A 12,136-nucleotide genomic window follows, 5' to 3' on the forward strand; every position below is an offset into this window, starting at 1 on the left:
AAGTAGAAATATATTCCCGGCTTTGCCTTTTGTTAAATGCATTCCTATTTTATTATTTTAAGTCTATGGCCGTTGAATGGGTGCATTACAACATGAAAAAGCTTGATGTTGCCAGGGCGATGAGCTCATTAGCGGCACTGAAACATTCTCACAGCCTCCACAGGCACGTTAACCAGTGTAATTGTTTCACTCAGAGTGGCAGGAAGTGCCCGAATCTTTGGCCACTGTACGCGCTGGTGCGTCCATCACAGAGATGATCCTGAAGCATCAGATGCAGATTCAGCCTCAGAAAATGCTCCTCTCGCCACAACAAGAACCTCCGTGTTCACGAGCAGTCTGTTCTCACCGTGCACACCGTGGAGAGGTGAATGCCTAAATCCTGACACCTCGAGGAAGAGGACAAACACGCCACATGAAGCTCAGCCAATGAGAAGCAGCAGAAGATCTGTGGAGGTGAATACTTTTATAGGTTTTTCTATTGATTTGACCTCATTTGTGCATTTATCTGCAATGGAAACAAACCTTTCAGATGTGTATAGTCAGCAATATAAACAGGGCATTTTAGAGGACTCTTTATGCACATATAATAATGTTCTGGGTCCATGTTTGATGCTTTAGAACTTATATTAATCCATTTTTTGTATAAATGTATAAAAGAGGGCGCTTTGAAGGCCCCTGACCCTAAACCTCCGTATCCATCATTTTCCAAGCATCCCTTCTAATCTTATTTGATGCAACCTTCCTCTATGTTCCTGTTTTTCTGCAGTCTCCTGCATGGACTGGAAACTCCTCCAGATCAGTTTCAGCCCATCTGTTTGCATCTCCTTTTCCGTACTTTAGAGAAACAACCCTGCATCATTTCCATAAGGCCACAGATTACCATCTGTACAACTGACCCATCAAATGTGTTGGATCTGCTCCATCAACACGCAGTATGCATTCTTTACCCGTCTCCTTTAAATTGGCTCGACCTCTCAATGTCCACCTGCTTTCCTAGAGATCTTTCTTGTTGTCATCTTTCTCTCTTCTTCCTCATTTACTTTACATTCTACTTGTTATCTCTGCCAGTCTTCCCTTCCGTTCCCCCACCTCCTGCTGCATTCCGTCGGGGTGTCGGACTTGTTGTCAGCTCTTGGCACGGTGGCATGATTCCATATGGAAGTGTTCAGGAGATGATATAGAACATATGGGAGCCAGGACCACTGGCCGGGGACTCTGTGGAGCTCACACCTTGTCATTAGTGGCACCGAGAACGGCCGCACTGCAGTGAAAAGGGGGGAGAAATATGGATAAGGACGGATATAATTAGGTTATGAAAGGCAGAACTAAAAGGTTAATGTGGAAAGATGTTGCTGTGTGTGTGTGTGTGTGTGTGTGTGTGTGTGTGTGTGTGTGTGGTGGGGGGGATCTAATTGCGCCCAGTGTAGCTGAGGCCGCGTAAACTCTCATCCTCCAGTGTTTGCTTTGAACATGACTCCATGACTCCAGTGGGACCATCCTTAACGAAACAGTTTGTTCTGTCAGGTTCCATTGACGTCCGCATCCAAAGACGCTAATTTCAGCTGACGCTCCTGTTTAGCTCGATGCTTTCCTCGCTGATGTCATACAGCTTGGTCAGACCTCTGAAAGCAGCATCAATCACAGCGTTTTCCACACAGCGCTGCGTCTGTTGTGACTGTTGCGTCTGTTGTGACTGTTGGCCCCTGGAACGACTGTGTGAAGCATCTGCTGTTTGGACTCCTTGTTAGCTAGGGATTTCTTGGTTTCTCAGATTTACAGCAGGATAATCATTACACTTTAAACATGCAGCCTTATTCTGTACACACAGTAATATAGTGAGATTTTTTGTTAACATATTCTGTCCTTTCTTGCAGTCTCCATCAATGTAAACATGAACTTAAAACGCCATATAGGATGCAATGAAAATGCCGACACATGGACGATTTTTCTAAATGCTGTCCTACTTCATGGTTGTGATTACATGCTAACACGTATACATGAGCAGAAAGATAAATTAGCCTGTGTGAAAGAAGGTCGGGGACAGGAGCAGAGGCAGAGGGAACGATGGCGGAGAGACAGCTGCACAGACAGAACCAGATTGTTTGCTCAGGCATTGATTCCGGGCCCCTCGAGGCCGGCTCTTCCATTTACCAATTTGTGTATTTCCTTCTCTCATCCTCACCTCCGCCCATCTTTCCTCTCTCTGGTGAATCATTCGTAGGGAACAAACAGCGCCGCTCTGGAGCACCGGACCCTTGGTTGCCGGGCAACCACACACTGACTTGATGGAGTGGAGGGAACTTCAGAGGACTCTGTGAGAACAGCCTCAGTGTTGTTATTAGACCCAAAGACCCCGACAACACACACACATGCACCTAAAGTGTTGCGCAACTGCACATATGTGGCTACAAGCTAAGCTTTCATCATCTGCGCTAATGTGGCAATAAGGCAACTGCAACCGTACACGCACGCCATAATCATGTGTATGAAATTATTGGATGGCTGTTTTACCGGTCCTCTGTCCTGTACTTTAGCGGCGGACGTCAAGCCTCTCTCTCGCCACCCTCTCTGTTTTCTTTACGAGGTGCTGTGGGAGGACTTCCTCTCCCCTCCCTGCTAAAGATGAGTGCGGCTTCCATAATAACAGAGGCTGTTATTAATTACAGGGGGGAGCAAACTCACTGCTCCCCTCTTTAATCCCAGCACCGTGCCACATGAAGTTGACGTGTAGGAGTGTGTGTGTGTGTGTGTGTGTGTGTGTGTGTGTGTGTGTGTGTGTTTAGGGCACTGACTGAACCCTTCCACTTTTTCCTCAATGCTTCTTCTAATGCGGGTGTGTCCACACACAGTGTATCCAGTGTGTTTGCATCTGTTTTAATGACTAAAGGTGCTGATTAACAATATTAGAGGACAAAAAGGACAAAAAGAGTTTTGGGAAACACTCAACATCATCTTCCTTTGGTGGGTGGAGCATCAAAAGAGAAAGTTTCCTAAGGCTGATTATTAGTTTTACCAGGTGCTACCGCAGTAAAATGAGAGAGACTGATCTTATAGCAAGCATACATGTTACTCTGTCTGCACCCTCATTAACTATACACCCCCCCCACCCCCCCCATTTTACCAGAATCAGTGGAAACTTGTCAAATATTTATTTGTGTCATACATCATGTTAGTGAGTGTGAACACTCTTGCGTAGCCGAACATTTTGGTCGTGGCCAAAATCGTTAAACCTGACAGATCTGGAAATAGACCCTTTTCTTTGCCTCCAAAAGATTGTTTCATCCCATAATCTTCATGACATATTCCAACAGTGTTAACACCCTTGTTCTTGGAGAACAATTGTGGCCGGTCCATCATTCTCATCGTTCCAGCTTACGTCTCGTGTCACCGGTACTTCTTCAGTTCAGCAGGAACAGCTGGATGAACTCACGTCCTCTCCTGCCTCCACATGTGGCCACTGGTACCTGCCCCTGACTCCACTTCATACTGCTCTGCTCTCAAAATCAGTGGCGACTCCTCAAAGGCATCAGATAACAGCTGCGGATCAGCGGCGATGCCCCCCTCCCTCCGTTATCTCTGAACTAAGCAGCTAAAGTGCGTCTTCACGGGCAGGTGAATGCACTTTTGTGTAGAATTCATATGGCGGAGGAGTAAGCAGCTGAGGCTGGTGACCTCCCAAGATGAAAAACGATAAGTGGCGTGTCATGTGACACGATGCTTCTTAACATGGGAGTTACTGTGATTCTTAAAGATCAATGCTGGTGGGTGGATGCAGGATTTCAGCTGCTCTACGGCTCATTTGTCGTACATTTTAGAAACATGTGAGGATGTCTGACACATCGGGACTGAAGGCCGCTTTAGCAGCCAGGCTGGTGCTGCTAATGCGGTGCTGCTAAAATAAGCTTTGTGTCACCGGGGGCCAGACAGGAATACATCCCTGCACGCTCCATCCAGACCAACCACACCTTCACTCACAACTGCCAGTCGGGAAGGAAACCACAGTAACTGGCACATAGACGAAATAAGCAGCCAGTAATTAAACACATTTACATTAAAAAGCACAGCCTCCCTTTTGTATTCTCTCAAATCCCTTTTTAATTGAAGGCACCTTCATAAAGGAGTTTTTGAGTTGTTCTTTTATACGAGAGGTTGTTTCAAAGGGTATAAAGGTTGCCGTGTTTTTCCTCTGCAACTCGACCTCGGAAGCTGTTGGCCCGGCAACACGCCGAGCCGACCAGAAACGGGTAAGAGGCTGTCTGGAGTGCATGTTCATTGGATTTTTTGACAAAAGATGTGTTCCGTGTAATAATCTCAAAGCAATAATATGTTGCTTTTATCTCTGATCACAATCACACCCACTCAGGTGATTAACCACAGCTTTCCAAAGTGGACGAACTTCTGTGTCCCACCTCCCTCCCTTCTAGAATCTTCCTGCGTCTGGATGTTAACTTCCTCCAAGTTTGGGACACATCAGACATAATGGGAGCAGAGGTGTGAGCGGATACTAATACACTCAGAAGACCTCACGCACGCGAGAGACTGTGTTTATCAACCCCAGTTCTTCCTCCCGCACCGGAATCTTCTGTCGGGGTCTGGTGACGAGGTTCCAGCGTGTGATAAATGTCCTAAATTCCTGTTGTGATTTTATTGTGACAGACATTAAGCTAATCATGGGAAAATTTGTCATTTTATTGCATTTTGGTCCGCATCAGATGGAGTGATGGTGCAACGCGGAGAGCCGGGGGGGGGGGGGGTGAGGTCAAGAACCCCCCCCTGAGCCCCCTCAAATGCAGCTAAATGACATTCCAATATAGACCCTTGCTTGGACCTGCTTTGGAAAATGGCCCGGGGCCTCAGGTGTGCGTGCGCGCGTGTGTGTGTGTGTGTGTGTGGTGTGTGTGTGTGTGTGTGTGTGTGTTTACACAGGCAAACCGCGAGTTTTAATAAAACTTTTCTGCACGGGGAGCAAACTATTGATCACCACAGCAGCATCCAGATGAAATCAGGCGATATGAGAAAATTTATGGGAACTATACGTTTTCCACCACAGACAAATCAGAGTTTAATGGACTGATAATCACATATTATGATCTACCTATTACAGCTGTGCAGTCACAATAAAAACCTCATAAAAACTCATTCAACTGGAAATCACGACACCTGCGCTGCATGTTTCCAGTTTTTAATAACGTGTCCAGGTTATCGCAGGAGTCGCATGTCACGCCTGTAATGTAAATATAATTGCAATGTTCTGCTGTAATAGGTGAGTTAAACTGAAATGAAACAGCAGATCACACAATAAATGTGATCACTGATGTGTATGCAGTTATTCTAACAGATATATGAGAGGAGAAAATACAAGGATATGTGCTCATGACTTCTGGATGTATGGTTTAAGTATTTACAAGGGGAAAAAACCCTTAAGATGTGTTGTATTTGTCATATATAACATTTAGACTGACATATTTAGACAGGGATTCATATGAAGCTTTTGCCTGTTTGGGTTTAGCAAGATTAGCATGTTAGATGTTGATGCCAAAGAGAGAATCAGCAGAGGAATTTTAAAGGGTGGGGTCATTACATAATAAACCCTTAAAAACACACCCAGGCTCTTATAAAAACATCAATTTCATTGTTTTTACTGTAGCTGTCATGAGAATACTAATATGCAGCTGCATAAAAAAATCATAGAATGTGAAGACATGGCTCTGTAAGGAAGTAATGTACAGCAGGGGGATATCAACAGTTGCAAGCTGCAACGCTGAGCTCTTCTTCTACAGATATCAAACACAGCTGCTGGCTTGTATGGACTGTTGACACTGAGCCGCTTTCTTAAAGGAATGTTTTTCCTCTCTAAAAAAAAGTTGAAGTGTGATAGGCACGTGTGTGCCTTTGTGTGTGTGTGTGTGTGTGTGTGTGTGTGTGTGTGGTGTGTGTGTGTGTGCCTGTGTGTGTGTGTGGTGTGTGTGTTTAGTCTGTCCAGCTGGCAGAAGACTCAACATTCTGGTAAGTTGAAGTATACGTCGTGGAGGCTTCCATTTTGTGCTTAAACCTGGCTTTGATTAATGCATGTGTGTGTGCATGTGTGTGCGTGTGTGTGTGTGCGCGCGCACAGTGAGGTCTTTTAAAGTCCTTGCAAAGATAGTTTGTGTGTGCGCGTGTGTGTGTGTGCGTGTGCGTATGTGTGTGTGTGCGTGCGTGCGTGTGTGTGTGTGCGTGTGTGTGTGTGTGTGTGTGCCACCTCATCACCAGAGATGATTATGATGAAGCAGAAAGACATTCCTGAATAATCCCCCTCCTGAGCTGAACGGGTGTGCGGCCTCGTTCCTCCTGAGACGTCAGCATAGCTTCTCTCCCAGACTGGGTCAGGTTCTGAGTGGCTGTCGCGCCTGTGGATCACTCCAATTTTCCAGTGTGGTTAAGTCAGTAAAATCTTCCCCCTGGTGTTTTTGTGTTTCTTGTAAATCCGTGTATGACTCCTTAAGTCTTTGTTCATTTCTCAGCTCTTATTAAGTTGGACGTTTAGCAGTAACAGTTGTTGAATGGAGGAAAAATGTTCTCTATCACCTGTGACAGAGCACACTTGGTACCAATCAGGCTAAATATTCCTGCTGTCTGGACTATTTTAGCGGGTATATATATCTCTGTGTATATAAATATATACAGAGATATATATGTGTGTGTCTGACCCCCTGATGAGCAACACAGGAGCTCCTCAAGGAACTGTGCTCTCCCCATTCCTGTTCACCACCTACACAGCCGACTTCCAGTACCACTCTGAGACATGTCATCTCCAGAAGTACTTGGATGACACAGTCATAGTTGGGTGTGTGGAGAATGGACAGGAGGATGAATACAGGGACCTTGTGGAGAGTTTTGTCAGGTGGAGCAGGGAGAACCTTCTGCAGCTCAACGTGACCAAGACGAAGGAGATGGTGGTGGATTTCAGAAAAAGCAAGTCCCCACCCTCCCCAGTCTGCATTAGTGGGAAAGAAGTGGAACTAGTCCCATCTTACAGGTTCCTGGGTGTCCAGCTGGACAATAAACTGGAGTGGTCCACAAACACCGATGCTGTTTACAAGAAGGCCATGAGCAGACTCTATTTCCTCAGGAGACTCCTTCAGTGTTTGCAGCAGGATGCTCCACATGTTCTACCAGTCTGTCATGGCTAGCACCATCTTCTTTGCTGCAGTGTGCTGGGGTGCAGGCATTAAAGCAAAGGATGCTAACAGACTCAACAAACTCATCAAAAAGGCAGGGTCTGTTGTTGGCTGTAGACTTGATAACTTGGACGAGGTGGTGAGGGACAGGATGGTGTTGAAACTGCGGACAATCATGGACAGTCCCTCCCACCCCCTCCATAACACAGTGGACAAACTGAGGAGCAGCTTCAGCAACAGACTCCTGCAGCCTCGCTGCTCTAAGGAACGGGACAGGAAGTCATTCCTGCTGTCCGCCATCAGACTATATAACTCATCCAAACCCAGCCAATAACAACAACTGTGTAATGTTCATGTTGTAATTTTATTTCTAATTTATTCTATATTTATGTATATATGCTTATAATGCTTATAATATGTATATATTATATTATGTATATATTATATATATGCTTATAATATATGCTGTATATATGCTTATAACACTCTAATCTTATCTGTATTTATTTTTTCTGTCTCTTTACTCTGCATACGCTGCTACTATAATTCAATTTCCCCACGGGGATGAATAAAGTTCATCTTAATCTTAATCTTAATATAGCATTGCTTTGTCAAAGAGATGATTTGTATTTTGTGTTCAAACCTTCTGTATAACATTTTTTTTTTTTGCTAAATGGGCCATCTGTGTAGCTGAATTAGTTGTTAGAATTAATTGTGAGAGTGGGTAGTAATTAAAATGAAATCTTGTCATTCTTTGTTGTAAAACTTTACATAAAATGTTCAAAAATATGGTCCTGTGCTAACTTGTGTGGGAGTAATGTGGCCCACGGAGACTCAACGTTACCGTAGCTTGGATGTTAATGAAAATGCCGTTTTTCCGCATCCACTCTGCTGCAGAAATGTCAGACGATCTACCGACTCCACATCACGAAAGCTGTCGGGACAAGCTGGCGGAACAAGCTCTTCATGCAGGTTAAGTGGCTTTCGCTGTATGCCCCCCCCACCATTCGATCGTGTTGCATAACTTTGGGTACCCGCCCAATCGCCCCCTTTCTCAGGAGATCAGACTAATCACAGGGCCCAGACAGGTGTGTCGGGGCCTCGCCGTGGCCACATTTGCACATTAGTGCTCTCTAACTGACAGCTGAGGTAACGCGCACCTCGCACTGGTGTCTGATTAACTACCCTAAATGGATAATTGACTGGTGGAAGGGAAACGGGGACGGCTGCAGATAAATGACCGCTGGCTTCTGAGGTGACCTGAGGACACAGAAAACAGTGCTAGTAGGTTTGAGGCGTCAATCATCCATCATAAATGTTATATGACTCGGCTTTACGGCACGTTTCCATCAGCTGTTGGCAGCATTTGTTATTATTTGGGTTATTATTGCCTCTCTGTACGCCTCCCTTCCACGCTCAATAAATGAATCAGCTCATGCTGTCGTTCTGCGCCTGTAATCATTGTTTCTCGGAGAAAAACTGAAGGTAATCAGATTGCGTTTGCAGCAGCCGTGCCAACGATCACAGCAAATGGGCGCGCCGGAGTCACCCGGTGCCACTACAGTAGTGCCGCGCAGCAACAGTGACGCTTGAGTCCGGAGCCTGGAGTCGTGGTGAGGAGGGTCCAGGTGGTGATCTCCGGAGACAGTAGACGTCTTTAGCTGCAGAACGAGCTGGTTAACAGTGGGAGGTTTGGAGCTACAGTCATGGAATTAGTTATATTCTTTATGCTAGTGTGGACGCCTTCATCTGTAAAATGCTAAATGAAAACGAGAAAGGCAGCACGTGAGGGTGGAATTGGGTTTACTCAGAGTCCTGCATTTTGCTGCACATTAGTTAATAGATTTATAACACATGTTATAAACATTTCCATTGTTTGTTTGGTCATTGATTTTAGCCCCTTTTCCACCAACATTCTCAGAAACCTTAATTTCCTGCAATTTATATGCATTTATTGGTAAAATCCCCGGTGGGACCCACTGAGACTGTGGTTGTCCTCCAGCTCCTTATAATTTCTTAATCTCTACATTTAGCTCCACCGGTTTGTGGGCTCTTATGAATCGTGCAGTCAAAGAACGGCTGAACTTCATCCTCGTGTTCAAATTTTCGCAGCTTCTCGTCTTTTGCTCCAGACGAAGCTTCACGCAAATGAAGGCAAGGTCGATTGCGCAACATTGGGAGCCACCAATAACCCTTTCCCAGCACGTGGCACCGCCTCTCAAGAATTTCTGGGGATCTGAAAAGTTCTGCCCCTCCACTAGGTCATTTCTGGGAAAGATATTTTCCCTGAGTAATTTTGCTGGAAACATGCCGAGGTTTTTCAGAATAGCTGGGAAATAATAAAGGTTCCCGCCATCCTTCATGAGCGCGTGTATGTTTTAAATAGATCCTGGATTTGATCGACAATCTAAGAGTTTAATTCGATCCCGGATCATCAGAACTACTCCAGTTGCGCTGGTTTATTTCCGATATAACCTTGTTCCCGCTCTTCCAAAACATCAAAACCTTTATCAATCCATCCGTCTTCTACCACCACTTTCTATTTATGTATGCGATTAAAACCTTTTTTTAGCACCTGGACCTCGGCGTCGCTCCTCTCTAAACCAAATAAACTCGTATGTGAACTATATGTTGTTGTATGCGGCGTGTCATGTGCTCCGGGCTGTGTGTGTTGGCAGCAGCTTGACGATGATGAATGAACATCAGTGTCGATCTATTGTTACAGCTGGAGAACGCACATGTAGGAATGAGGAGTGCTTTGCAAAAACAGCCAACCCTCGCAGGTAATGGCGAGCTAGCGAAGGACACGGGAACTGTGGCGCAACATCACCAGTTGGACTTGATGAGGGATGATGAGGCCTTTGTTGCTGCCTCTCACGCTCATCGTCACTGGGCCACATGATGACAAAATGCTTGTGTAAGACTAATTTGGTATATTAGGCTTCCACGCTGAAGATATGGGATGACCAATGAAACAGCCAGTGATAACAAAGATGAACCAGCTCACTGTCAGGCAGCTTCATCAGCAACTCACACACCTGTTTTATTGGTTATTTAAACCCCAGTGTCTCAGTTTTTGTTTTTGGACTGACTTCCTGTGATCGACCCTGCCTGTTGTTGACCTACCTGTCTCGCCTCCGTCCCGGTAAACCAACTTGTTTTCTATTTCAACTTGTCTCTGTCTGCTCCTTACCTGGATTTTGTCTCTGATCTTGGATCTGTTGTCTCTGTGGATATAAAGTAAGCAGTTTTAGGTTGATTTGTGTTCACTAAAGTTCCTTCCTCTGAGCCCAGCTCTGTTTTAGTGGGCTGCGTTTGGGTCCAGCCTCCCCCCCTGTCAAACTCGTCTTATTACTGCTGTGTTTCTTGAAACTCTTTACTGATGTACAGCCAGTGTGCGTGCATGCGCGTGCATGTGTGTGAGATTGCATAAGGCTCAGTGCAGGATCTAATATGAACTCTGGCCTCAGCTTTAAAGGCTATGGAAACTAAAGGACTGGAATCCCACAAGTTCTTATGTTTATATTTCCACAGGTCCTCCCACAGTTTAATTCCTTCCATTCACTCCTTGATCTTTAGTCTGGGGTTATTCAAGGATGCTGGTCTTACCTGCAAAGACTGGCTGTTAAAATAAGGCCTAATGTTGTTGTAACGATTTGGTAGAAGCTCCTGATTTGGAGTTCTTGATGAGGATTTAATGTAGACTTAAAAGATTTTCATAAAACCCTTTTCTTCACACGAGTTCTAAACGCCTCTGTGTGTCTGCGAGATGCAGTTGCAGCAGTTTTTTGGGGTGCAGGTTAGGTTGGCCTTTAGAATCGGACCCAGAGAGCAGATGACTGGTTCTTTCCGGTCTATCCAATCAGAACATAGTTATAGAGCTGACAGATGTCAGCAGCTGCCATCTCTGGATTATTCAGGTCAGGCTAACCTGCTCTTGCTTGCCTGGACATCAGAAAGTAGCATTAGCATGGTGAGAAGCTTTATTTTTTTGGTCATCACGTGTACATTTGTGCCACATTAAAACATCATAACCCGGTCAAGGATTCTAAGATTGCTGAGGTTACCACAGCGGATTTTATGGTGTGACTGTGCCAGATATGTTAGATGGGCTTCCTGCTGCCAAAAAGACTGAGCAGGAACAGCGAGACGGCGGACATAGCAGCACCGAAGACGACTGATGAAGAGAAGAGCAGGAGTGAGATCCAGGCCACCCGTCAGCTTCTATTATTTATGAATTTAATTTGAAGGAAAACAGCTCCAGGTAATGACAACAATGCAAACCAACACCAGCTCTTATCTGGATTTATTACAGAGATAGCTAACTTTTCTTCTTCATCCTTTTTAATCATCAAGTCCAGTTTGGACGTAATGATTTATGGCAGCTTTTAATGAACTTGTGTTTGTTTAATGAACTTGAACTTGTGTTTCTCAAAAGACAGACTGGTGCGCTTCACACTGTCTTCTTTAGAATTTCCTGCAGTTGCCAACATGCTTTTCAGTAGAAATCAGTAACCCAGTTTATAAAGCCATACATACAGTATGCTTTACTGGCCAAAGGACAAAAAGGAAATGCTAACAAAACGCACATTACAAATCACTGTGACTGCAACTGTCATGTGATTCATTCCGCCTCAGCATCCCGTCTTTGGGCAGGGTCAGGCAGTGTGGGGAACCCCTGTGCTGTGCCTGATCCAGCCTTGGCGAGACCCCACATCTGTGTGTGTCACCACAGGCCTGTTGGTGGACAGCAAACATTCATGAACTGCTGGTTGATGTTGACCTGCATCAGGACACTGCTTATGATCCTGCAGCTCACATCCAAACAAGAAAATCCTACAACCACCCAGAAATGGGAGAAAATGTTGGTTGTTTTATGGCCCTAAGGTGGCCTTTCAAGTTCCTGCTCTTCTTCATCAGGTTGAACCCTTTTTCGTCTACAAAAATGTATTCATACAGTCTTCTCATGAAATCCG

General features: G+C 45.1%; 1 long non-coding RNA gene across 1 annotated transcript; it reads right to left on the reverse strand.

Annotated features, from left to right (window-relative positions):
• Window positions 1-444: 444 nt before the first annotated feature.
• On the reverse strand, window positions 445-2,740 carry LOC130531240 (uncharacterized). Its single transcript, XR_008952050.1, has 3 exons — window positions 2,512-2,740; window positions 2,183-2,312; window positions 445-1,261 (listed from the first exon to the last, which is right to left on the reverse strand). It is a non-coding gene; the product is annotated as an uncharacterized LOC130531240 (long non-coding RNA).
• Window positions 2,741-12,136: the final 9,396 nt, after the last annotated feature.

Source organism: Takifugu flavidus, chromosome 9 (assembly GCF_003711565.1).
Source record: "Takifugu flavidus isolate HTHZ2018 chromosome 9, ASM371156v2, whole genome shotgun sequence".
NCBI lineage: Eukaryota > Metazoa > Chordata > Actinopteri > Tetraodontiformes > Tetraodontidae > Takifugu > Takifugu flavidus.